The sequence below is a fragment of the Chelonia mydas genome, chromosome 15, assembly GCF_015237465.2.
Source record: "Chelonia mydas isolate rCheMyd1 chromosome 15, rCheMyd1.pri.v2, whole genome shotgun sequence".
In the NCBI taxonomy this organism is placed as follows: domain Eukaryota; kingdom Metazoa; phylum Chordata; order Testudines; family Cheloniidae; genus Chelonia; species Chelonia mydas.
The window spans coordinates 21,597,247-21,624,810 of record NC_057856.1 but is presented as its reverse complement, the minus strand read 5'-3'; positions in this window follow the sequence as shown (position 1 = coordinate 21,624,810).

Genomic DNA, 27,564 nt, shown 5'->3' with positions numbered 1-27,564 from the left:
ACTGCATCTTTCCCTGTCTTGCATCCTCTTATAGTTCTATCAGGACAGTATTGACGTTGCTACTAAAAGAAGGTGGTGAAGCCCATGTTAGATCTCTTATGGAAACGTGGGATAGCATTTATTAGAAAATGATCACGTTTCAATAGGTTTCTGAACAATGCTAAGAATTGAATAGAGAATCTTATTCCTGCTTTAGAATTCTACAGAGTGATTAAAAAAAGAAAAACACTTATAGAAAGAAAAGGAGTACTTGTGGCACCTTAGAGACTAACAAATTTATTTGCACATAAGCTTTCGTGAGCTGTAGCTTATGCGCAAATAAATTTGTTAGTCTCTAAGGTGCCACAAGTACTCCTTTTCTTTTTGCGAATACAGACTAACACGGCTGCTACTGTGAAACTTAGAAAGGATTTCTTTCGCTACTAATTTCTCTAGGTTTTAAGAGACATTTCTATTTAATCCTGTTAAGTTTCTATAGAAATCTGGGCTTCGTCCTGATTATATTCCATAGGACTTTTCCATAAAGAATTCCAGGTGTTTGCCCCATGGATGGATAATTTTTATATATCAGTGCACTTCAACAAAATAAATATTTGCCTCATTGTAAACTTCAGTAGGAAGGGAGAAAAGTTCAGAACTTCATCTCTAGAAAAAGGATTTAATGCATTCCAGTCTCATTTATTTCGGTAGTTTTGCTCAGCCAAAAATATCACAGGAGTCTTTACAACTGGCTAGTCTATCCAGGCAATACAAATCAAGAACCAAATGCATCTTCCAGATATATGTGTGTAAGTCCCATTGCCTTCAGTGGGAGTTGTACATACACATCTGAGGGCAGCATTTGGCTCAAAGTATGTAGATTATGATACCTCATTCAGGAGGTGTCTATATATGTGGTAGTACCAGTTGGAAAAAGGTCATATGGATCAAGTTTAGTTTAAGTTTAAAGAGGGGAACCTGGGAGCCTAGTGGATAAGGTTTTGATTGTTTTATTACAGAGAGGGTTAGGAGTTAAGAGGGTGAAGGGTAAAATATGAGATTTGGAAAGAATGAAACCTTAAAACTACTGGGCCAAATTCAGCTTACACATACACTGGTGTTTTACATCACACCACTACAGCAGATTTAAACGGGTGTAACTGGAAACAGAATCCAGCCCAATAGGGTCAAACTTTGACTTAAGATGTGGTACATTTGGACAGATTCTAACACCTAGAATACCAAAGTATCACGACAACTGGGAGAATACAACTGAGTTCAAATATAATGTTCAGAGCCCAGATCAGATTTTTCCAGAAGAGGCATTTCAACTGTATGTTATTATGAGGCCATTACTCACATATGGCTGTCACCCTATGGCTTCAAACTATATGAAAAGACCAGTACCAACAATGTCTGTAACACACACCCTTCTTATCCTAAACTTAAAACCCGTGGCTTCAAGGGGTAGCACTGTAATGATGGGGTATTATGTGCTCAGGTGGTCTTTTGATGACAGGTGGTCTTCTACAACAGATGGTCTCAAAGGGGGAACTTCAGTGCATTTTAGTTAAAAACATTTACACTTTTCTTGAAAAAAAATCTGAAATGTTAGCCTCCTGTAATGTTTTTAAGTATTTAAGACAGAACGGCCAAGTTATTAACACTGACAGATGATAAATCAGGGGATGCTTTACAAGGTGGGTGATGGTGATTATGTGGTCTTGGTGCTCGCTTTGATCAGAAGTGACAAGCCCGTAAGGTCTGTGGCATTCAGTCCCCCCCTGAAGGGAGATCAGCACCTGTTTGCACTTTGAGGCTCTTCTACCTCCCACTGCCTTCCAGCACTATTTCATCTCTCTTAACACACTTGGAGTTGATTGGCTTTAAGCAAAGTCATTATTCATTTACAAAACACTGCTTTATTCAGCTCACCCCAAACCATATTGCGGTGGTACTGTTTGTGCTGTTACAATGAAGGTGGGATCAACATTCCCTCTACAAAAGCTTTATTTTCAGTTAACTCCAGGCTAAAATCAGACTGGGTGCTAATCCAAGCATGGCTTCAATCCCTCCCCCCGCCCCCCTCCCCCACACACAGAGCAGCTTGCAATCTGCTGGACTGTTCACCTTAAATTGTGCTGTTTATTATTTCATGCTCATCTAGGAGAAACTTAGAAACAGGTTTGTAAAACAGAGATGGGACGTGGTTTGGTGTTTCAGATTTTAGCTTAATAAATGTTATTCCAAATTGTTCTTTGTCTTGCTTTTGAACTGTTATAGATACCTTTAGGAAATGGCACATCATAAAGCTTTAATTCCACCAAGGGACCAAATAAATAACAAGAATGAGGCTCTGGTGGTTTGTTAATATTGTGTATGCGGGACATCAGCATGGTATTACAGACCTAGGAGCCACGTTCTACTTTGAGTTACACAGATGTAAATTGAAGTTAGTGGAGTCACTTTGGATTTACATCAGTGTGTTTGAGAGCAGAGTTTGGCCCAGGCATATGTAGCTCTTCCTTACACTACCAAATGTGGAGCAGTTGGGAGTTTTGCAGGAGGCAAGCCTGGGCTTCATGTGTATTTACTGTAACAAACTGTTTGTTAAAAAAGGAATTTGCTTTGCTTTGTTGCTATTTGTTTCTCCTTTTATTCTCCAGTTCCTCCACAGCCCTCTCCATGGATCTGATCCGCTGAAGTCAGTGTGTTTGCTAGTGAAGTCAATAGGTTTCTCACTGACTTCAGTGGGCTTTGGATCAGGCTTCAGATCTCCACTAGAGCTGTATGGGAACCAGAATTTAAATTTCATGTAAATTCCACTTTTTCAAAATTTGTTTTCATTCTACATCAAAATGAAACACCTGGTTTTGAAATCTTCCACAAAATAAAAATATAGAAAGTGTTTAGCGTCAATCAGAATGTTTTGTTTCTATTTCAGCTTTTAAAACATTTTATATTATAATTAATATTATAATATAAAATAAATATCTAAGCAACGTTGTTTAAAAATTACAGTGTTCCATTCTCATTAACTCAAGACTGGAACACTTCATTTTGATTTGTTTTTAATGAAATTTTATCAGAATTAACACAGTCCCATGGAACGTTTCGATTTTGACGAATCAACATTTTCCAGTGGAAAAACTTTCCATCAGAATTTTTTTGACCAGCTTTAATATCCATTCCTGCATCACAGAAACCCACACTCTTCTCCGAGGGCCTGATTTTGAAATTCCAACAAGAAATAAAGGTGCAAAACACCTTGTGGAGTTGGGTCCACAGTGCTGTCCTTGTCTGCTTTCTTCCTGTCTCCTTTTTTTCTTCACTGATCTGCTGCAGCTCTCTTTCGCTTCTCTTCTCTTGCATTGCTGGTCAGCCTTTTTCATCTCCATGTGCTTCTCTTCCCTCACTAGCCTCCTCAAGCAATCCTTTGAATCTCTCATTTGCCCACACAAATGGTTCTGTGGTTGTGATAAGCAGCTTTGAACTTTTTTTAAAGGTTAACTAACAGCTGTTTCAAAACTAGTGTTTGTTTTATCTTTTTTTCGGGACAAAGAGGGGTAGCAAATAAACATTCAAAATTCCAAGCAGCCAACGGTTCTGGTGAACCCAGAGAACCTCACAGATGGGCAGCAGATTCTGAGAGGGGGCATTAAACCTGGAAACATTTCTTTGTTTCAGAAAAGCAACATTTGTTTTCTTTATTTATGTTTGTAACTTTATTTTTTTCCTTATCATCATCTGCGACTGACATCCATCCGTGAGAAATAACAGTAAGACTCTAGTTGGTCTATGTATTTTACCAAAGTTTGATATTGGTTTAACTTTCAATAAATATCAGACACTATCCCTACACTTATTTAATAAAACTGTAACGCATGGGACACTATCACTAAAGTTATTTAATAAAACCATAAAACACGAAATTTGGGCCTTTTATACAGTTTTGATTTTGACTCTCCTCCAGATCCCTTTCCTTTTTAATTTTTTTAACCATTTTTGGTGGAGCTGTCAAATTTTTCATAATTTTCAGTTATCAACCAATTTTTTTGTCAAAAACTGAATTTCTGATGGGGGAACAATACCCAAAAATTAAATCAAAATTTTTATTTTTTTTTAGTTGTTTTGACAATCGAAAAATTTAATTTGAATTTTGACATATTTCAAAAAACAGTTTTTTTAAAAAATAACCATGATTTTTGTTTTTGGGGAGGATGGGGTGTGGGAGGGGAAGGTACCAATTCTACTGTTTAGACTAGGCATTGTCCCCGTATTTATCGCTCATTCCTTTGTATCTCACATTGCTGAAGCATGTTTATTTTTGGAAGGCAGACATGTTAGTAACATTTTCAAAAGTACTTATGTTTCATTGAAAGTCCTTAGGCTCCTAAGGACTTTTCTACACATAGTTAACTAGATCAGTTTTGATATGTTAGGAGCAACCCCTTAGACACACAGCGCTAAGGGAATAAATGTACTTATAATGCTATTGATTATTTCTGTAAGTTTACCAAAATGTAGATCTTGTTAAATCAGTACAAAGTTGTGTGGAGATCAGCCCTAAGTCACTTGCGTACTTTTGAAACTTTTAGCCCGTGTCACAAATTAAATCAGAATGTCTTGTGGTCCATTTTGAAAAAAAAAGACATTGGCCTGCTGTAAAACTGGTTCATCTTTGTAGAAATTCTGTTTTCTTGGCCGTTTGTTAGTCTCTTATTTTACTAGACATTTTTAAGATGCAAATTTGGGCCTGCTCATGAGTCCTAATGTGTGTGTGGCTCCCAAGGAGATGACTTTGAGTTTTGTATCACAAACTCTGGAGGATTAGGGCCGGATGCAGCTAAACACTTACGCACAGGCTTTATTTTAAACATGTGGGTAATCCCATTGGCTTCAGTGGGGTGACACATGTTTATTAAAGTTGAGCATGTGCTTAAATGCTTTGCTGCTTGAAGGCCTTAAACCTTTTCTACTATTTCAGAAAGGCTAGCTGTCAGCTCCCATGAAAATACAGACAATTTAACTCTTAGGGCGAGATTTTCAAAAAGATCCAAGGAGTTTCGCGGTACAAGTCACACTTTCATTGGGCTTGGGCTCCAATTTTAAAATCTCCCCGCATTGTTCTGTGGTGTCTGTTGAACTGAAGTGAAATACTTGTGCTGTTCTACATTGCATTGTTTTCATGCATTCGCTGTAGTGGGTGCAGTATACTTATGCAAAGGGCACTACTGCTGAGTTTGCATTCTTATTCACTGACACAATTCCCAAGTTAATTAAACTCAACTGTTACTTATGATAGTTACAAGGTTACTTCTCATATGCAGCAAATGTTATTTGAACCCCGTTATAATTAAGGAAAGGGGACCAGTTCAAAAACCAAAAAACCAAAAAACTGACCTGAACTTTTCCCCATACAGAACTCAAGCTGACCATTTTATGAAGTTTATAAAACTTAGCATGACCTTTCCCTCATGTTATTTTACATCTTCATGCACCTCTGCTCTTCTGGATTCCAGCTGGGATTGGAACAGATGTGCTTACATATTGTACTGATGCTAGTTATGGCCCAATCAAAACCAAGAAGTTTCCAAGAAACTTTTGGGGTCTTATCTGAGGCAAACATCCAAACCTTTTGAAGTTTGCCCATCACTAATTATAACCCCCTTCCTTAAATCACAAACCATGATATTAAACAGCATTTGAGGAGTGTTTTATAAAGAGGCAATTGTAATCCTTGTCATTTTTTGCCTTTTTAGATCATTGCAGAGAAACAAAGAGTCTCTGTGAGGATTTATAGTGTAAAGGGAAAAGGAAGTAAATTAAGTATGGACCAAATTTTGCTCTCCCCCTCCTCTCCATATGCATACATCTACTCACCTTGTACAAGGCCTGAAAAGCAATGAATCAGCTGCAGTTCCACTGAATGAGAGGTGGGAGATGAGAGGGAACATGTTGTTGCAAGTCATACCAGAAACCTCATCACCCCCTGCCTCTCCAGGGCAGCACTCTGGGGTCGCACATTTCACTGGCAGTGAGAGGGTTGGGGGAAAGGCATCTTTGCAGGGCCAATTAAAACACTGCAAATACTAGATTCCTTCAGGAGGTGCCAGCATCATGGGAGAAAAAAAAATTAGGCATAGGAAGTGATGAAGATAAAGGTGCTGAGTGAACAAAATCGCGGGAAGGGAAGAGGGGAGGTACGGACAATCCTAAAGAAGCTGTCACAGCAGAGATCCGAGGGCAAGATAGAGAATCATTAGTGATGTTTTTTTCTAGTGTAGTAGCAATATCTGGATACCTGCAGCCTTGATTCCCATGTCACTGCTCTGACCCACCATAGAACCCAATCTCCTACTGGTGCTGGAGATAAAACCCTACAGTCTTGACACCCTGTCCACACTACTTTTACCATTGGATTCCGTGCCTCTTCTAGAAATTGCACTCAGGTCCCTAGGCCAAAGCTCTCACAAAAATGAAGTTTTTTGTTTATATAATAGCTTTCTTCCTGAAGGATTCCAAAGTGTTTTCCAGAAGTTACAAAGCATAACTAAAATGCAGCCACCTCAAGTGGAGGATGGTTATCTAACTTTTATGCACCTTACACTGCATCACTAGGGTGGTGAAACATTAGGCAGCCATGTTTGCTGTGTGCTGACCTTTATTTCTGGGGTTCTTGAATCAAGATATGAGTTGAGGTCAGCCGACTCATACTGAAAACAAAGGTGTGTTTACAAAAACAACCCTTCAAACTCATGTATATTACCTTTGATGGCTCAGTCTAGCGGTATCTTCCTGCTGTGGAGATAAGGAGCAACCATGTTAATGACACAAAGAGCACTATTCATGGCTTGATAAACTGAAACTGTCCACTTGTCATTTTGCAACAAGTTTCAATGTGGCTGGGAGAGAAGATTTGATGGAAAATCAAGTTCAGAACTTCAGACCTTACAAGGTTTTGTAATCTCTGTTAACCATTCTCGGCAATAAGTTCTACTGTATGCTATACATGACACATACACCCTTTTTAGCTTGCATTGCTAGGACTTTGAAGGGATGTGTGTTCTAAGGCCTCCTTTATTTTAAATTGCTGCTTGACCACAGTTTTGAAAACTGAAAATTACTCAGGGTTCTTGATCCACTGGAGCAGAAAATGAATCTTTTAAGACACTTATACAATATGCTCCATACTCCTTTCTGTAGCACCTAAGGTTGGTTCCATGTGGAATGCTGACACTTAATACCCTCCAAATAAGGTCTGGGTTTTTATTTATGAGAAAAATTTTGGGCCAAATCCTGCAATCTTTATTAAAGCAGAACTTGTGTTTAAGCTAATAAGGGACAGATTCTGTCATCATTAATCATGTGGAGTAGGACCACACTATGCAAGTAGTCCCATTGAAATTAGTGGGGCTACTATACTGTACTCAAGGGGTAAGATACTTCTCTTGACTGCAATGGGAGTCCATGCCAGTGCACCACTAACAGATACCAGTGTAGGACTGGGGCTTTGGTGGGCATGACTTTATCTTCTGTGGGAAGGAGGCAGAGTATTCCTATCTAACAGTACTTTGGATCTCACTGACCAAAATTCTGTAAGCATAAAAGGTTGGAAAAGGATAAGCAAGTTTCTAGAAATCATTGTTAAAACTCCAGTTATTGTAGTAATTGCAGAAACTCTACATCTGTGACTGTGCCCAGGGAAACTCTGGAGCAAGTGGGTTGAGCATAGGCGGGTCTAACTAAGGCATGATTTCTCAACCTGGGGCAGTCACAAATCCCAGGGACGTCACAGGCAGATTGGAGAATGGAATGGGTCACAGTAAACTTCCTTCTTTTATGAATAAATGGCAAGGGGAATCCTGATGTTTTTTCTGTTGTAAAATGAGGTCGGAGTCTGGAAAAGGTTGAGAACTTCAGCCCCAGTGGATTCTAATGCAGGATCAGGACCTGTGTGTGTAGCCTGGCTAAACCTTTCATCTTTGTTTTATATGTTATTATTGGTGGTAATGTACTTTTGTTTTGTTATACTGACCCTGAAACAGCACATTTCATCTCTAGATCTCAAAAGACTTTGCCAGGGTGGATAAGCTTGTGTAGCGCCATACTGTAGCCGCATTTTATAGAAGCGCAGTTACATCAGTAGCAGAGTTAGGAACAGAATGCAGCTTTTCTGACATCCAGCCCTTTGCTGAGTCCAGCAAGCCCTAATCCACAATCAGTGTCAATGGAAAGACTCCCATTGACTTCAGTCATGGTTGGTTCAGGCCCCTAGACCACAGCTGACTTATTTAATGAATGCGTGACACTGTGACTTTATGTAGATTGCTAGGAATAAAGTTACCACCCCTCTCTTGAATGAGGCAATCTCCATTTGACTGTATGGTTTTACCTCTTTGTTGTAGGCTAGTATTTATGGCCACTCTTCAGCTGGGTGTTTACAGTGTCAAACAACATGTATTTGAAATGCAGCCTTAATCAAAACTATCCATGTCTGCAGCAAGACTCTGAATGCAGGAGGCTTTAACATTCTGGTTCCTTGTTTGATGTTTTTGATGCAAGAGACAACAGCAACCTGCTATTTAAAAAAAAAGTTAATGTAATTTACATAACAAAAAGATCTTTGGACTTTGGACCAACGAGGTTCCTTTGAAATGCACACTTGTTTCTGTCACCAATAAGGAGAAAAAGGGCCATGCAGCTTGGAGATCAACCTCTCTCCTCAAAGGAAAAGAAAACAAAATTCTTTCTTTCTCTCTGTCTCTCTCTGTCTCACACACACACACACACAGAGGTAATTGAAAAAAATAGCCTTGGCAATTTCCTTATAAAACTACACTACTGTATTCTCCAATAAGGACCTGCTCCTACAGCACTAATAATAAATAAGGAGGAAATAAACAGGAGCTTTCCCATTGACTTAAATGGGTGTAGGATCAGGCCCTGATGGAATGGCAACAGTCCATCTCAAAAATGACAGTGTAAGCGCCAAAGCAATTCAGTAACTATGGGTCGTGCTGCAGCATCACAAGTAGCTAAAAACTCCAGTTCTCGAGCAACCGTCCTTGCCACTGGCTCAGATCATGCAGGCATGACGTGCAAGGCAGGAAGATGCAGCTGGTGTATTCCTGTCACTAGCACTAGTGCCTACTCTGCTTTCCACTTCACTCTCTTTCCTCTCTCTTCAACCTCTTGGGCTCCCTAGTGCAGTATGGCCAGCCGGTGTAGCCTGTTGCTAACTGCATCTTCAGAGCTTGCGGTGTCCATGCTGAAAGTTTTAAAGTCTTGGGTCAGCCTACATGGTCCAAAAGGTTACAACTTATAATAAGGTTAGGGTAGCAGCTAGGGTAACTACTCTGAACGTTGGCCCCTACATGGCAATTGGGTGACTGGCTGATTTTATCAGGGTACCTGTTCAGGTACTTCTTATCAACAGTGCTGTAGTCAATGACTATTTCAACCAAGGTGTATGGAAAATACCCTCCTAACGCAACTTGTTAATAAGACTCTCGGTATGAAAATACTACAGGCAATAAGTGTTCAGCCTCTTGATTTAGTAAATGACAACAATTAAATCCTTGAAGCTTGTACTCTGTATGTGCAAATGATACATCTGGAAACTACCCAGTGGGGTTTCACAGTATGATTTTTCTGTAGACACAGGATGTATCTCGTAAACTCTCTCTTTCCTCTCTCCGATTGTATGCAAAAGCACACTGAAAACAGCAAGAGCAAATTTCCAAATATTTGAGGGTTGTTTATGTTGGGGCCATGTGAAGAAGGGAATATTTTTGTTATATTAGCTGGTTTTCATGTTTCACATGGGATGAGAGACAATTATGTTTAACAATGTGTCCCAGTATATCTCAGACCTCATTGAATTGCAGGTGAGAATTAAGTACAGTAGTGGTGTACATTAATGGTATAGAAGCTCAATCCCTTTGCAAATATGACCGGATTCTTCACTCCAGCACACAACAGTTTTACTTCTGGGTCAAATGTCCCCAGGGCCAGATTCGGTGAGGGGCTGAGGACTCACGTTGGAGCTCAGCACTATGTATGTTTGAGTCTGTCTGTATTCAGTATCTATATGGCCACATTACGAGAGTATCTGAACACATCACAATCTTTAATGTACACCTCTACCCCGATATAACGCTGTCCTCGGGAGCCAAAAAATCTTACCGAATTATAGATTAAACTGCGTTATATCGAATTTGCTTTGATCCACTGGAGTGCGCAGCCCCCCCCCACCCCCGAAGCGCTGCTTTACAGTGTTATATCCGAATTCGTGTTATATCGGGTCCCGTTATATCAGGGTAGAGGTGAATTTATCCTCACAACTCCCCTGTGAGTGCTATTAGCCCCATTTTGCAAATGGGCAGCTGAGGCACAGACAGGTTAAGTGACTTGCCCATGGTCACAGAGGAAATCTGTGGCACGTCTCCCAAGTCCTAGGCAAGTCTTTTCATCCACTGGACTTTCCTTTCTGGAATATTTATAGTCAGGCAAAGCCCTTGTTCAATTCAGTGGGAGATTTGGCTGATTCAAGAATATCTCATTTGGCCCACAGCATTTTGGCTCTAAGTCGTTTGTTTCTCTTTTAAATAAGGCTTCTTTGGCCATGATCCTGGCAAAGTCTGTGGCTGCTAATCCATACCTTAGCACTGCGTCCGGTGATCAAAGACTTAGCTGAGGTGTTGCAGTCGTTTTGATGACAAAGCCAATCTTTCTGTCAATAGAGGATTTTGTCAGTGCAGAAAAAAAGAAGCGAAAAAAAAGATGAGGGATGCCTCTATTTTTTTCCTTTAAACAACTCCACCTATTAATTAGGCCACACGCCCTAAGACAAGAATGGTATGAACAAAAAAGATTGGTCTCGATATAAAGAACTGCCAAAACCAGTATGTCTCATTATGCTCCAGCTCAGGTAGATAGCCTGTGAGGGGCACGCCCTCACCCTATGAAGGAGGAAGCTAATGAGCTCTTCTGGGCTCAGCCAGCACTAACCAGACATACTTGTAAGGCCTGCTCTGCCTAGACGGACGAAGTTTAAAAAGGAAAAGCCTGACACAGGAAGGGGCTAGAAGTAGGGGAAGACTGCTGTGCCTCAGAGACAGCTGGTTATAGGATTAGATCAACAAAGAGGGAGACAGTTGTAGACCTTGCCACCACTCAGACTACCTGGGCCAGGTACAGAACGGGTGTTATGAGAAGTGGGGGGTCTAAGGACAGATCCTAGCCCTTATCAGAACACTAAAAAGCCCACAGACGAGCCAGGCCTCAAAGGGATGACTGAGAGACTGTCCAAGAGCCCCCTCTTTCTCCCCAGCATGCTCAGCCTCTATCCCTGGCAGTCGGGCCCAGACAGGAAGTGGGCCGTTGCCACCAACTCCCCAGCCAGGCTCTCTCAGGTAGCTGCTGCGCTGCACAGAACAGCAACCCAGAGTGGCCTGCTTCAACCACGTGAGAAGCGGATCCATCCCGGTCCCTACCGGCTGCCAGAAGAGCAGCTGAATGTGCCGGGAAGCAGGCACAGTGGGAGAAGAACAGAGCCTGCCCATCCACGTACTGGTGGGGCGTGGAGAGTGCAGCAGTCCCGGACTGGGTGCAGTATGGGGAGGCACGAGTCATCTAGGCTCACAATAAATCCTGCAAAATGTAGACTAGCCGCAACTGAGGTAACCTATCTGGGATACTGCGTAGGGGGTGGCCTTCTGAAACCAGTGATGGATAAAGTACAAGCCCTAATGGCATGCCTGATTCCCTGGATGAAGAGGCAAATGAGGAGTTTTCTAGGCCTGGCAGGATATTATTGGAAGTTTATCCCCAGGTTCGCCTCAATAACATTCCCCGTTATGGACCTCATGAAAGGCAACAACTCAAAGAAAATCTGGTAGGATTGGAACTGCAAAGAAGCTTTTAACAACTATGCAGGGTACTGTACTCTTCAGGGTACTGACCTTGGCACAAAAAGCAGGAATGTGCTCATAAAGTTTGCGGATGACACAAAGCTGGGAGATACTGCTAATACAGAGAAGAACCGGGATATCATACAGGAAGATCTGAATGACCTTGTAAACTGGAGTAATAGTAATAGGATGAAATTTAATAGTGAAAAGTGCAAGGTCATGCATTTAGGGATTAATAACAAGAATTTCTGTTATAAACTGGGGACGCATCACTTGGAAGTAACAGAGGAGGAGAAGGACCTTGAAGTATTGGTTGATCACAGGATGACTATGAGCCGCCAATGTGATATGGCCGTGAAAAAAGCTAATGCGGTCTTGGGATGCATCAGGCGAGGTATTTCCAGTAGAGCTAAGGAGGTGTTAGTACCGTTATACAAGGCACTGGTGAGACCTCATCTGGAATATTGTGAGCAGTTCTGGTCTCCCATGTTTAAGAAGGATGAATTCAAACTGGAACGGGTACAGAGAAGCGCTACTAGGATGATCCGAGGAATGGAAAACCTGTCTTATGAAAGGAGACAAAGAGCTTGGCTTGTTTAGCCTAACCAAAAGAAGGCTGAGAGGAGATATGATTGCTATCTATAAATATATCAGAGGGATAAATACCATGGAGGGAGCAGAATTATTTAATCCCAGTATCAATGTGGACACAAGAACAAATGGATATAAACTGGCCATCAGGAAGTTTAGACTTGAAATTAGATGAAGGTTTCTAACCATCAGAGGCGTGAAGTTCTGGAACAGCCTTCCAAGGGAAGCAGTGGGGGCAAAAGACGTATCTGGTTTCAAGACTAAGCTTGATAAGTTTATGGAGGAGATGATATGATGGGATAGCCTAATATTGGCAATTAATTGATCGTTGACTATTAGCGGTAGATATGCCCAATGGCCTGTGATGGGATGTTAGATGTGGTGGGATCTAGATGATCATAATGGTCCCTTCTGATCTTAAAATCTATGATTCTATGATTCTATATCTGGGCAGGAAGCTATTCCCTGAGGAAAAGGCCTACTCAGTTATTGAAAAGGATGCACTACCTATTAAGTGGGCTGTGGATTCCCTTAGATATTAATCCTTCTCCTTAATCATAGATCATACTCTTCTATGCTGGCTCCATACCACGAAAGACTCAAACTTGTGTGTAATGCAATGGTACCTCACACTACAGCCCTATATCTTCAGGATGCAACATCGGGTGGGAAAAGACCATGCTAATGCTGATTTTTTGTGTGTGAGAAATTGGAGAGGCAGGCAACTCACCCCAAGACCGCCTTTCCAACTTGAGGGGTGGGGTATGTGAGGGGGCACTCCCTCACCTTATTAAGGAGGAAGCTAACAAGCTCGTCTGGACTCAGCTAGCACTAACCAGACACACTTGTAAGGCATGCTCTGCCTGGAGGGAAGAATCTTAAAAACGGAAAGCCTGACACAGGAAGGGGCAGTAACTAGAAGACTGTTGTGTCTCCGAGACAGCTGGTTACAGGATTAGATCAGCAAAGAATGAAACAGTCATGGACTCTGCCACCCCTGAGATTACCTGGACCAGGTACAGAGAAGTGGGAGGGTCTCAGGATGGGTTCTAACCCTGATCAGGACACTAAAAAGCCTACAGACATGCCAGGCCCCGAAGGGTTGAGGTGACTGAGAGACTGCCCAAAAGACTGAGTATCTTTTTTCCCCTTTTTCTTTCTTTACTTTGATCCTCCCTGTCCTGGGGGAGGGGCAACAAACCTATTTTCTTTGGAGAGACTCTTGCATACCCTGAGCAGGGGAAGGACTCTGTGGGTGTCAGAGAAGGGAAGCTCCCCAAACATTGTTCCAGTGTGGATTCAAGGGTACCCCACCCATCATATAGCATAAATAACATTCAAGGACACAAGAAACATAGAATTGTGCCAATGGAATCCTAGGCATTAATTAAAACCAAACAATTTGCAATAACTGTATAAATGTTTCATAGAATATCATGGTTGGAAGGGACCTCAGGAGATCATCTAGTCCAACCCCTGCTCAAAGCAGGACCAATCCCCAATTTTTGCCCCAGATCCCTAAATGGCCCCCTCAAGGGCTGAACTTACAACCCTGGGTTTAGCAGGCCAATGCTCAAACCACTGAGCTATCCCTCCCCCCTTGCCTGAAGCTGTGCCATCATCTCGTTCCACACCCCACTCCTGTTCTTTGTACTCCATCCAAACTTCCCTCCTCTTTCACCCACCCATGACTTTGCGCTGTCTTTCCATGCCACCCAAAGCAGCCTCCCACTTCATGTGCTCTTTCTTCCCCCTAAACAACTACAAATCAACCTATTCGGAGAGGTTTTTCAGAGCGAGGGCTGGATTCACAGTTGGCGTAAAACTCCATAGGTCCACCAAGGAAACTACACTGACATATACAACAGCCCATGTCTGAGGGCCATTCTGAGTCTCTTCCAGATTCTTCTGAATTCTACTTACAGTACCCGATTGTTTGGAATGAAAGCTCTTCAGAATAGGCAGCCCTTGTATATTCTGCATTATTCACCCAGGGGGTCTTTTATACATACAGCTCCGATCATGGACCAAATTCTGGAGTCCTTAAACATTTTTTAATCTATTAACAATTGTATTTGATGCATGAGGATGAGGGTGCTCTAGTCTGTGTGACACAGTGAAAGCAAGCTTGACAAGACAAAGGGGAAGCAACGGGCACATATTATGGAATAGAGATGGCTCTCAGCAGATTCAGATCCTGGTTTGGATTCCAAACTCAGCCTCCTGACGTGTGAAGGGGTGCGGCTCTGCATGTTGGGGTTTGTGCCTGTCTCAGCTGCAGAGGGCAGGATAGAGGTATCTTGGTTATTATATGGGTACCCACAACATCCTTAGTAAGAAGGGATGACTTCAGTTCACTTAGATAGTTTTAGTTCTCCTTTATCTGTGCAATCAGCAGTTCTGACCCAATGTTCTACACATCTATCCTTTCTTCCCACACTACTCGTCACTGGGCTATACTATTTCTTAGACAATGAGCAGCTCAAGAGGAAGGAGACTGCCACATAGAGTGTGTTTCCAGTCAACCTCTCTAATCAATTATGTATAATACAGAATCATCCTGCAATCATTTTAGAGTTACTGGGAAAGATTTGCTCTCATTTACACCAGTGTAAATCATGAGTAACTCCGTCAGCTTCAATACACTTACATAGATTTATTCCAGTACAGCTGAGAGTGGAAACTTTAAATCCACTGTCATTAACCATTTCAATGCTTTTTTCCAGTTTCCTTTTCTCCTTGAAGTTCAGGTCAAATGCAGCCTCTCTTTTTCAGTGTGATCTTGCTTCTGACCCACTTGAGCAGGTAAGGTGAGAGAAGCAAATGGAGACAACATTTTCACCACTGACAAAAAATTTTTTTTTTCTCTGAGTTGAGAGCAAACAAGATTTAGTGGGTATAACCTATCTTTTTAATGGCGAACAATTAAATGCTCTGAAAACACTGGTGGGGTGATGCTCTGACTCAGTTGACAAAAATTCCCAGTTTTGCAATATGGTGGAATTCCTCTGATTTCTGCCTCAAAATTCAAAAGTCCATCCCCTCTGAGATTTGTGAATATTCATGGCAATATTTGTTTGTTTTACATGTGGATAGTTCCCAGGTGAAAATAGCTAATTCAACTCACTACCCTAATAAGGAGACCATGTGACATGACAGTCAACTGATGATTCAACATACATTAGTATCCAGGAACCTCCGGGAACCTGTCCTTTGCTTTAATCACTAGACTTCAGTGCCTCTACATGAAAATATAGGGCACAAATTTCAAAGGAGAATGCTACCACAAAAATGAACTTTGGGTGTACAAATTAGCTAATTGTATGTGCAAGCAGGTAATGAAGCTTGTAATTGCCCCAATTAAAAATTCAGATGCAAGGGTTTGTGAGTGCAACAGGAGTGTTTGCATTTCTGTTCTCCTTTGAAAGTTTTGTACACAATGAACGGCTCCATGGTCCTGAATGGGCTGTTGAGACCACTGAAAAAATACAGGGTCTTCTGTGAGATTTTCTGGCTGCTGCATTTTTGTAAGATCCCTTTTGACAAGGAACCACACTCTACAAAATACATTTCCTTAATCTCCCAGCATCAGCATGTACCCACCTGACCGGGAACTTTTTTTCTTCATCTATGTTAGTCTAAATAGTTCAACATGCCACATTAATTTGTTCCAGACACCAAGAAGTTAAAAGCAATGCCTCTTCCATCCTTCTTCATAATTAAAACAAAGAGAGAGAGAAAAAAAAAGAAAAAAACTTGCTACTCCATCCCAACAGTATAAGTAATCCACTGCCCCATTGTTTATGATATTATTATTTAGAAAAAATAAGTCTGACAGCAATTCACATTTTCTTGGTTTTTCTCACGTAAAAACTCAGCTACAAAATAAATTCTAAACTAATGTAGAAAGTGTCCACGTGAAATTTGATGGGTTTTTTTCATACAAAGAAAGCTAATACAGCTATAGCAAGGGGACAGATCTTCAGTAAGTACAAATCAGCACAACTGCAATAACTTCACTGGTGCTCCACCAATTGAAGATCTGACCCTAAATATTTAAATTAAATTTAAAAGCAGGATACACTCTCGTTCACACTGAAAAGTGACTCCCCTACAAATGGCACAGTGGGTTTCCACATTTATTGGCTCTCTGTGATTTCCACAATAAATGTACTGTCCCTGCAATTAAATGAATACTTTTGCTAACTGCCAGCTGTCCAAACTCAACCTGAACTCTAAGGATTAAGCATAGTTCTTTCCATCCTGTGCATCATTACCAATAATAAAAGTTCTGCAGGCCAGATTTTGCCCTCGCTAACCACCTGTGGAGCCCCAATGCAGTCAGTGGGTTTGCACAGGTGTAAACAATTCTATTGATGATGCAAAGAAGAAATGGAATCTTGATCTTACTCAGATTCAGCTGTGGTGGCCAAAAGTGATTGATACACAAGGTATAATATAAATGTTTTGGATTTTTTTTTAAAAGCTGGATTGCTGCTTTTTCTTTTCTTTTGTGTTCTCATAAAGAAAACCTTCCTAAACTAAAATCTACAAATCTCAGCCTGTCCTTCTGACATCTTAAGATATTCAGCCGTCAGTTTTAGCTGAACGTGGCCAGAACAGAGCTCTTAATCTTTCCCCTCCAAACTTTGCTCCTTCCCTGTTTTCTTAGTCACCATGGACAACATCACCATATTCTCTCTCATTCAGGCCTGTAACCTGGGCATTATCTTCCACTTAGCCCTCTCTAGATCCTCACATCCAGGCCATGTGTAAATATTTCCACAGCTTCTTGCATAACATCTCTAAGATCCAGCCTTTCCCCTCTGTCCACACAGTTGAAGCTCTTGTGCAGGCCCTCATCATCTCATGTTTCAACTACTACAATCTCTTCCTCACCAGCCTTGATACATTCCATTTTATCCCGTTCAAAATGTTGTAAAGATCATTTTTCTGGTTCCTCACTTTGACTACGTCACCCCTCTCTTTGTATCCCTCCATTGCCTCCCCTTTCTCCCATCACATCAAACACAACCTACTTGTCCTCACTTGTAAGGCCCTTCACAACCCACCTCTGCTCTATCTATCATCTTTCATACACTATTGAGATATTGACTCCCAACTCGGTTCTACCAGGGATGCCAGCCTTCATCACTCATTTGTCTTCCTTTAAGTCTCTCTGTAAAACTTCCCTGTGCTGTGATGCCTACAAATAACTTGATAATGGTTAGGCAACTGATGTGCTGTGACCATTCCTCTCATGCTGATCAGTATCATCTCAGTGTTTCCATATGCTCTCCCTGGCTGGTGTATCTCACCATATACTTAGATTGTAAGCTCTCCAGGGCAGGGGCCATTTCTTTGATATGTATTTGTACAGTGCCTGCCATAGGGGAGCCCTGATCCATGACTGAGGCCCCTAGACTTACTGCAATAAAAATGATAAATAATTATAATTATTATGATAATGTTATGACAATTGTCATTGTGCTTGCTAAGCTGGATAATCAAATCTCATGCTTCAGGACATTAGCAGCTTGCCACATTAATTGCAAAAGAATTATTTCACTTGTGAGCAGCATTACACAAGCAGCCAAGTGCATTGGGTTTTTTACCTTCCTCAGAAGCATTCAGTTTGTTTCAGAACTTATCATGTTTAAATCACAGTGGAAACAAGGCATCTGATGAAATTCACATTTAAGATGGGATTTTCAAAAGTGCATTGGCCTAACTGTGTTCCCATTGAAGTCAATGGCAAAACTCCCATTTAGAGCTGGGTGGAATTTTTCATATGAAACTTTTTCCAGAGAAAAATGCAGATTTGGCAACACCAAAATGTTTCACAAATTCATGTCAGTTTTGTCAAATTGTTTTGACTGGGGAAAAAAAAAACCTTAAAAAAATCAAAATATTGTTTTGACTTTTTCAAAATGAAATGTTTCGATTTTTTGGTTCGAAATGACATTTTGTTTCAAAATTTCCTTTTAAAAAATCAAAAACATTTAAAACTAGTTGAAACCAAAATGAAACATTTTGATTGTCAAAACAAAATGTTTTGTTTGACCCCAATTTAATTTTTCCCCAATGTTTCTATTCACCCAAAAATTTGAAATATGTCACTTTCAATTCAGTGTGAAACAATATTTTTTAAATATTTTTTAACTGCCAATGAACCAACGATCTGTTATTTGCACAGCTCTACTGTCATTGACTTCAGTGGAAACAGAGTTAGACCAAAACTGAGTATTTTTGAAAATCCCATCCTCAGTCACCCATATTGTGTTCCCTTTATGCCATTCAGTGACTGCACCATAGATAAGATTCCAATGTAAACTTCATAAAATCTGAAAGATCTCATAGCCTGACCTAAGTGTCTTGACTTTTTGTTCCCTCTGTATTAAATGTTTGTTTTCTTTGCCTAACATTCATAAATGCCAAAGAAGGCTTTGATCTTTCTTTCAATAGGGTGTGGAGTCCTGCTCTTGTTAGCCAATACCAAAGCTGAACAGGTACCAAATTATTTTGATTACATGTTTTAATTTGTTTAACAGAGGCAAGACATCACTGTTTATTTATCTGTATTTGTATTATTCTAATCGGGGTGCACCATAAGTTTATGTGGAGAACACACAATGACTTAATGCACTTAATCAGAATTGGCTGTCTTTCTGTGTTTTTCAAACGATAAACTTCTTGCAAAGTATGGTGCGTGCAGTTTCTTGAGGTGGGAGGTCGGATCTGCTAAATAGAGAGTTACATGATTAAGGGAGAACTATTACTTTATTATTGTGAGCGTAAGGCAATTCTAGAATATAATTAATGGGAACCTTTTCCTATATGAAGTAACATGTGGACAAGGCTTGATTCAAATTCTCTTGAAGAAGCCCTGTCTTGGCTGCTCCAGAACATGGAAGTAACTTAGTCTTCTATCAGGTTTCAGAGTAGCAGCCGTGTTAGTCTGTATCCGCAAAAAGAAAAGGAGGACTTGTGGCACCTTAGAAACTAACAAATTTATTTGAGCATAAGCTTTCGTGAGCTACAGCTCACTTCATCGGATGCATTCAGTGGAAAATCTGAATGCATCCGATGAAGTGAGCTGTAGCTCACGAAAGCTTATGCTCAAATAAATTTATTAGTCTCTAAGGTGCCACAAGTCCTCCTTTTCTTTTAGTCTTCTATTAAACTCTTGAACCAATGTTTAGTCCACCTTGTTCCTTCGCACAGAGTTCATATGACTGATTCAACCAGGTGAGCTTTACAGGTAACCTGCAAAGGAGAAATATGGCCTTCTGCTATTTTTTCCTTCTTTTATGATGTGCAAAGAAAGCCTGGAAATGTTGCAAAGTGTTCAATTTAGTGTACAGATTCTTTTTTTGGTTTGTTTTATATTAGAAATGAAGGTCTTCTCCAGCCTCTTTTTCTGGAAGACTTTATGGACAACTGAGGAACCAATAAGGTCATAACATTACAAGTACTAAAAAAATACTTGTAATGTTATTACAACTGAGCAACTGAAAGGGGTTTAAATCAGGCTGTTGTGTGCTTTTGTTAACATCTATTTAACAAACTTCTGACAAAAATTAGGGAGAAATGTTCTCTTTCTTAGTGATTTGATATTCCTTACCCCTTCATTCAAAGTCTTGAGAAAGCTCTCATTCCAGTTTGCTAGTCCTCCAAGCCGTCCGCTAGCAAAAAAGTAAACTAAAGGTAATATTTGAAAATTCTGTTATTTATAAAGTTTAAGAAATAAATGGGAAAATACTTTCTGAGGAAAAAAATACCCTAGATCTTTCTGACCTTCTTTATGTATTGTAAAGGGGGGAAGGAGGATACAAAAACCCATTTTTTCCTTTGTAGGAAAAATTAATTAAACAGAACTACACTGATTTATAGCAATTGAGGATCTGGACCAATATTTTTAACTATATTGTAACGAGGTCGGGGGTAACCATGCTGTAACACAGCCTTCTTACTCAGTTAAAGCTGTAGTGAAGACAGAGACTAAAAGTACTGTCCGTTGGATACTTGTGGTGCATTATGACATCCTATTACAGCAGATTGACAAGATAGCTAATAAAGGGTAAAATATCCAGCAAGTAGATATGCGTTGCAGATCTTGGTGATGTGCAGTCTTACCCCTATATCCAGTGTAAGGGCAACTATTGTACAATATTACAATATTGTACAATATTGTCCTATTGTCCTATTATTGCCCATGCTGTACGCATTCCATGGATAAATGAAGGACTTCAGTCTCCTGGGTTATTGGGCTGGTAGCTTTCATAAGCACTAAACTGAAAGAAGGAAGGAAGGAGAATTTATTTGCAATGAGAGTCTCCCTCCCTTTATTCTCACTGGGCCAGATTCTGATACTGTTACAATATGTAGTACCTTAGTCATTTATTTCAATGAGACTGCTCATGCAGTAAGGTACTACTCAACAGTGCCAGAATCTGGCCCATTGCAAAGAAAGACTGAGGGCTAAATGGGTGTTATGCCATGTAGAGGCCAATAGAAGTCGCACCCTAGAACAACTGACATCAGGATAGCATGCTGGTAAGAGAGAGTCCTCAATGAGAAACCATGTTTGATCATTAGCATAGGCAATCTTCACTATTTCTCAACTAAATACATTTTGTATCAAGGGGACGCTTTCCCCACTGTGATGCTGTGACAAGATATATAGAAAAGTGTTTGCCACTTTCAGAGACCTAGGCTTCACGCACTCATTAGGAGGGTGTGTGCACGTATTTAGACACAGCAAAGGACCACTTCGTGTAAGAATAGCCCTGATTTATTCTGTCACCTTTCTGTGTTTGACAGTTAACGGCTCAAGGAATGTATTTAATCTGAACCACCACAGAAAAATACCTAGGAGGCTAGCACTTACATGACATAGCATGAATTTAATCTGAGCCTCAGTTTAGGCCCTGCCAAGGCTATACAGTCTAACTGAGTTTGTAACCTGGTCAGCCTGGTCTACCCTACAAAATGTACCCATTGCTGAGAATGGCTGTCAGCTCTGGGTGTAGCAGACTGGATGTAGCCATGGACAAACTGTGATCAGCGCCACCAACGTTCAGCAACAAGTCTTTCTGTAGTGCAGACAAGACTTTAGGAAGATGGCTGGGTCTGAACATGGTATGTCCACACCCTAGGTGGTTAATACTCAGCTAGTATCCAGAACTAGTTAACACATGCCCATCCCTGTGAGAAGGCTGGCATCTCATTGTTTTCCAATGCTCAGCACACTGATCTTTGTTTTTTACTGTGTGGACAGGACATTGTAACCATGTCTGGCTGATCTTCCTTCCTTCTAGCTCTCTGAGTCACAGGATATCCTAGGATGCATTGTTCTTCATGCTGCTGAAGCTTTTCTGCATGTTCTCTGGTGCTGTATCCCTTGCTGAGGCACTTTAGGATAACTGCCCAGATTTCCCCACGGTGCATTGATACAGATTGGTTATGTGGCAGCATGGTAGATGTGAATGGACAAATGTTTATTTTGATAGCAGAAAATGGGGGCCATATAAGTACCTAAGACAGACAGAAGAGCTGTTGTATGGAAATAAACTGAACCATGCTACTTGTGATAGCTTACAAAATCATGATTACAGTTGGACAGGGTGTCATAAATATAAAGGGAAGAGTAAACCCCTTTAAAATCCCTCCTGGCCAGAGGAAAAATCCTCTCACCTGTAAAGGGTTAAGAAGCTAAAGGTAACCTCGCTGGCACCTGACCAAAATGACCAATGAGGAGACAAGATACTTTCACAAGCTGGGAGGAGGGAGAAAAACAAAGGGTCTGTGTCTGTCTGGGTGATGCTTTTGCCGGAGACAGAACAGGAATGGAGTCTTAGAACTTAGTAAGTAATCTAGCTAGGTATGTGTTAGATTATGATTTCTTTAAATGGCTGAGAAAATAGCTGTGCTGAATAGAATGAATATTCCTGTCTGTATGTCTTTTTTGTAACTTAAGGTTTTGCCTAGAGGGATTCTCTGTGTTTTGAATCTAATTACCCTGTGAGGTATCTACTATCCTGATTTTACAGAGGTGATTCCTTTACTTCTATTAAAAGTCTTCTTGTAAGAAAACTGAATGCTTTTTTAATTGTGCTAAGATCCAAGGGTTTGGGTCTGTGGTCACCTATGCAAATTGGTGAGGATTTTCACCAAACCTTCCCCAGGAAGTGGGGTGCAAGGGTTGGGAGGATTTTGGGGGGAAAGACGTGTCCAAACTACGTTTTTTCAGGAACCCCGATAAAGTTTGGTGGTGGCAGTGGAAGTCCAAGGGTAAAATAGTTTGTACCTTGGGGAAGTTTTAACCTAAGCTGGTAAAAGTAAGCTTAGGAGGTTTTCATGCAGGTCCCCACATCTGTACCCTAGAGTTCAGAGTGGGGAAGGAACCTTGACACAGGGCCATAAACTGAATATGAACTCTCGTTTTCTCATCCCTTTAGGGTGCAGGATGTGTGACACTCTGGGAGAAAAAACACTGAGCGGGGAGGAGGGGAAGAGAGGAATGATCATTTGTACCTAACAGACACTTTCCTTGAAATGTATTTTAGATCTACAATTATTTTATTCCTTTTACTGAGTTCATGTGGTTTTTCACCCAAAAAACATACTGGCAAAAATGGATTAATCTTTATAATTTTATACTTTTTGTTTTTCCTTTTCACTATAAACTATACTGGGAAAAAAGAAAAAGGAGAAAAAAAATAGAAGGATGTAAAGGATAATCCTTTTTTTTTTTTGCCTATGAAAATGTTATTTTAACAGAAGGAGCAAGAGAATATTGAAAGAAAAAAAAGGGGAATATTGCAATTTAAAGTCATTCCCTATTTTTGTTGTATTTTACAGTATTCTGCAAATTCCAAGCTTTCCTTTATACCAAACGTGTCTGTCTGTTACAAAAAATATAACTGCTACAATGTAAATATACCTACTGTCATGTTACCCTGGCCCTGTGGTAGAGTGTGCTGCCAAGCAACAGACGCAAAGCTGCCGAGGTGGGAGCTCAGCCCTCCCCGAGCTCATTCACCTAAGTGAGATGTGAACTTCAAAGTCTAATTAGACCCATTTAAATGCTAACATGCTTAAGCATAGCCAATTTCTTCTTTTGCTTTTTTCCCCTGTTAAAAAAGAGATATTAAATGCAAAAAAACTGTTAATTCAACCTCAAAGCTGCACAGTTAAAATCACAGTCAGAAAATCCTACAGTTGAAGTAGGGCAGAGTCTGCAAACTGTTAGGCTTTGTCTTCACTGATAAAAAAGGGTGTCAGAGTAGCAGCTGTGTTAGTCTGTATTCGCAAAAAGAAAAGGAGGACTTGTGGCACCTTAGAGACTGTTTCCTCTAAGGTTCCAATTGGTTCGTCTCTAAGGTGCCACAAGTCCTCCTTTTCTTTTTAATAAAAAAGTGTGTTTTTCTATCAAGATAGCTATCTCGGTGCAAAATCCTAATGGAGACAAGGTACTGTAGTTTTTACCTCGATATAACAAGTCAAGATAAAACCCAGGCAGGAGGTAAAGTATTCACCTTGTCCTTGTCTTCACTAAGATCTTATGGCAAGAGACCTATCTCAAGTTTGCTAATAACACCTATTTTTTGCAGTGAAGACATAGCCTTACTCAACTGGTTGTCCCAGTAGTGTGTCTTCAGGTTTTTCATCTCACCCATCACAGTCATATATAAGAGGAATTCAGTGGGATTTGTGTGTATAATATATATTAAAGAACAGCATGTGTGTGTATACATATATATATACATATTAGAAAAATTTTCACAAACCGTTCCTCCTCCTTGGCAAACATTACTTTTAATTAATTATTTTCATTTATCTGTTTCTTAAATCACTTTAACAACAGATGGCAGCTTTCAAACAAGGGCACAACAGATGCAGTTGCTAAAAACCCTTACTGTCCTGCAAAACATGCATTTTGCATGTTCAATATGGGTAAGTGCATGAGGAAACAGTGTGCTGAGCAGAACTACCCATTTTGTGCAAGAAGAAAGTCAATAGGATTTGTGCTTCTAACTTCCTGAGGTGCCTTTGAAAATCTCCCCCTTATAAGTGACTTGCCAAGGGTCACTTAGGAAGCCTGTGGCTGAGCCAGGAATTGAACCAAGATCTCCTGAGTCCCAGTCCACAAACAAGTAAGGAACAGAGGTATCATAGCCTTGGAAATTTTTTGAAAACATCCAACAGCTGATGCAAGCTGCTCCATTCCAGAAGTAAGTAATGTGCTCTTCAGAGGTATTTTTAAAGGCTCTGGGGATAAAACTTATCTCTGTCCAGGGTGATGCAAACAGGGGTGACTCCACCAGAGATAAGCTAAGTACTCTGACCCTCCCTTGCAATCAGGGGGCAGGATTTTCACAAAGAGTCCCCAGGAGCCTTTGGAGCCCCCCTGCAGCACAAAGGTCTTACGACACTACCTATGATTAAAAATTTGGTTTATTCATTGTTATGCAAGTGTAATGTTTGTGCCACTGTGGTGGGGCGCCTGTCCCACACTGGGCTCTAAAGGGTTAACAGACCCCTTGGGTGGCTGCGCAGGAGGCAGCCAATTAGAGAAGGGCTGCGAGGAGCAGCCAATCAGGGCTGGGCAGGCCCATATAAGAAGGGCTGCAGAGCAGAGCAGCTTGAGTTACTCCCTGGAGCTTGAAGAGGACTAGCTGCCTTGCAGGCTGAAAGCAGCAAGCACCCTGGGCAGACCAGTGCTGCAGGCAGAGACTGGGGGAGCTAAAGGCAGCTCCTGGGGGGCTGCAAGGACCTGCAGGCTGAGGTCATGAGGTAAGGACAAAGAGGGTGCTGGAGCCGTGAGGAAGTGACCCAGGGAAACCTATTGAAGAGTCGGAGGGGGTGCCACAGCAGCAGCTTTCTACAGGGTTCCTGTCCCGGGACCCGGAGTAGTGAACAGGTCCAGGTCCCCCCCACTCACCACTGGGGAAGTGGCTAAACAATAGACTGTGCTCACCACTGAGAGAAGTGGTTGGACAGTGACTACAGAGATTTCCCCTGGAATGGGGAAGCACCAAGTGTGGCATGGCCAAAGGGCTGTGTCACTGAAGAGGATATTGCGGTCCTTAGAGGGATGTGGGTCCAGGAGCACCACCAAAGCAAGGCACACTGGCTACCAGAGCTAATTCCCATATTGGCCATGAGGAGACACTGGAGTGGTGAGTGCACCACGTCACAGTCACATAGAGACCTATGGTGTCAGAGTGAGAATAAATGAAATCAGCCTATACAATTCAAGTACCTCAAGAAGCTGAGATCATCTGTTCAAGACAGCCACTCTGTCTCATGCAGTTACTTACACAGAGAAAAGGATTTTTAACTTAGAAAGTAGCAAAGCTTATTATCGCATCCTGCAGTTCCTGTTCAGAATCCAGGAGGAGGATTGTATCTAAATGTCCGAGACTTTAAGCTAGTTTGTTGGATGCTGTGGAAGCAGGATGCAAGAAGCCCTTTGATGATACAGCTACTTGACTGTTGGGGGCGGGGGGGGGAGGAACAGCTCTTGATTCACTAGCAAATTTATCAGACAAGGTTCCCTGTTCTGAGCCTCTGCATTCTGACTATTATATTGCCATTCTCACACCCTGCAGTGAATTCCTCCCCTTCACTCTCACTGGATGCATTGGAAAGTTTAACTAACAATGTGAAGTGATATGTTAAAGAGTCACTGTACCATTGTTACTTTTTGCTACAGTGAGTGACTGTGAACAATACAACAATAATTCAGAAGCAAGAGACTGAAGGAAATCAAGGGGTAGGAGAGTGGGTTGTGTAAGGGAATGCCTGGAAGGAACTGACCTTTGGCAGAACTAAAGAGGGAGTGGAGTCATTATGACTCAAAACTGATGTGAAAAAAAGGGGCACATAAACCGAATGGCTTTCAGCCAGGGATTGGAGGAGAAAGCAGTTTTAGAAATGATGGCTTCACCCATCCCACCATTGGTTGGTATGGCCCATTTTTTATTAGTAGTATTATTTTTAATAATGTATTTATTTATTTGTATTGTGGCAATGCCTAGGAGCTCCAGTCAGGGGCCAGACGCCATTGTGCCCGGCGCTGTATGAATAGAACAAACAGATCATCCGTCCCTTAAAGAGCTTGTCCCCACTAATACAAAAGCACATAAACTGGGCCATTGCGCTCCAAGAGACAGAGACAGCAGTAAGAGCAGGGTAGGACAGGACCACTGCCACTTGCCACCTGAGATCTGGCTTCTGTAGCCCCACCCAAGAATGACTGAAGCAGAAAATTAGGCTGTGGGGTGGAAGGGGAGAATTACTGGTAAGGAGCTATGGCATCACTGGAAAAATGTGTCCCTCCAAAATTTATCACACTACTATGCCAGCAAAAGCTGGTATAGCTTAATTTGCTCAGGAACTGGTATAAATTATGCTGGCTAAAGCACTTCCTTGCCTGTATAAATCGCATCTACACTACACTATTATATAGTGAATTATTGTCACTGAGTAAGAACTGATTATTCTTTGTATAGTGCAAATGGATGTAATGCAACTCTACAAAATACAGTGTTACTCCCCTCTACACTTTTTGGGTTTTACTTCCTCTGTCTCTTTTCTGACTACTGCTTCATGTTCATTGTCATCTTCCTGACCAAATATTTTTCGTCACAGAACCAGTTGCACTATGCATTGTATCCCACGCGGGTGGCCTGCAAAAAGCGAACTGATCACATGGTGCTGGCTACTTGTTTGCATCTGTTTAGATGCACTAAATGAAGTTAAAAATGCATGTACTATTTCCCTAATAATCTTATTTTCACTAGTAAGCAACTGTTGGCCAGTGAGGGAGGGCCGGGGGTGGTGGGGGAGAGTTGGTCCATGCTATCATGAATGGGAAGACAGGGCATGAAACAACTTCGTGTTAAAATGTGGTCTGTGCTCTGAAAAGGTTTGAAATCTTCTGGTAAAGTTCCAGATCTCTCAAAACACTGGAAGGCCACTGCAGAGTTGCTAACACTGTTATTGTGCCAGTCGCAAGAAGATGCCAATGAGAGTTATTTGCTGTCACTTTCAATCCAAGCCAGCAGGCATA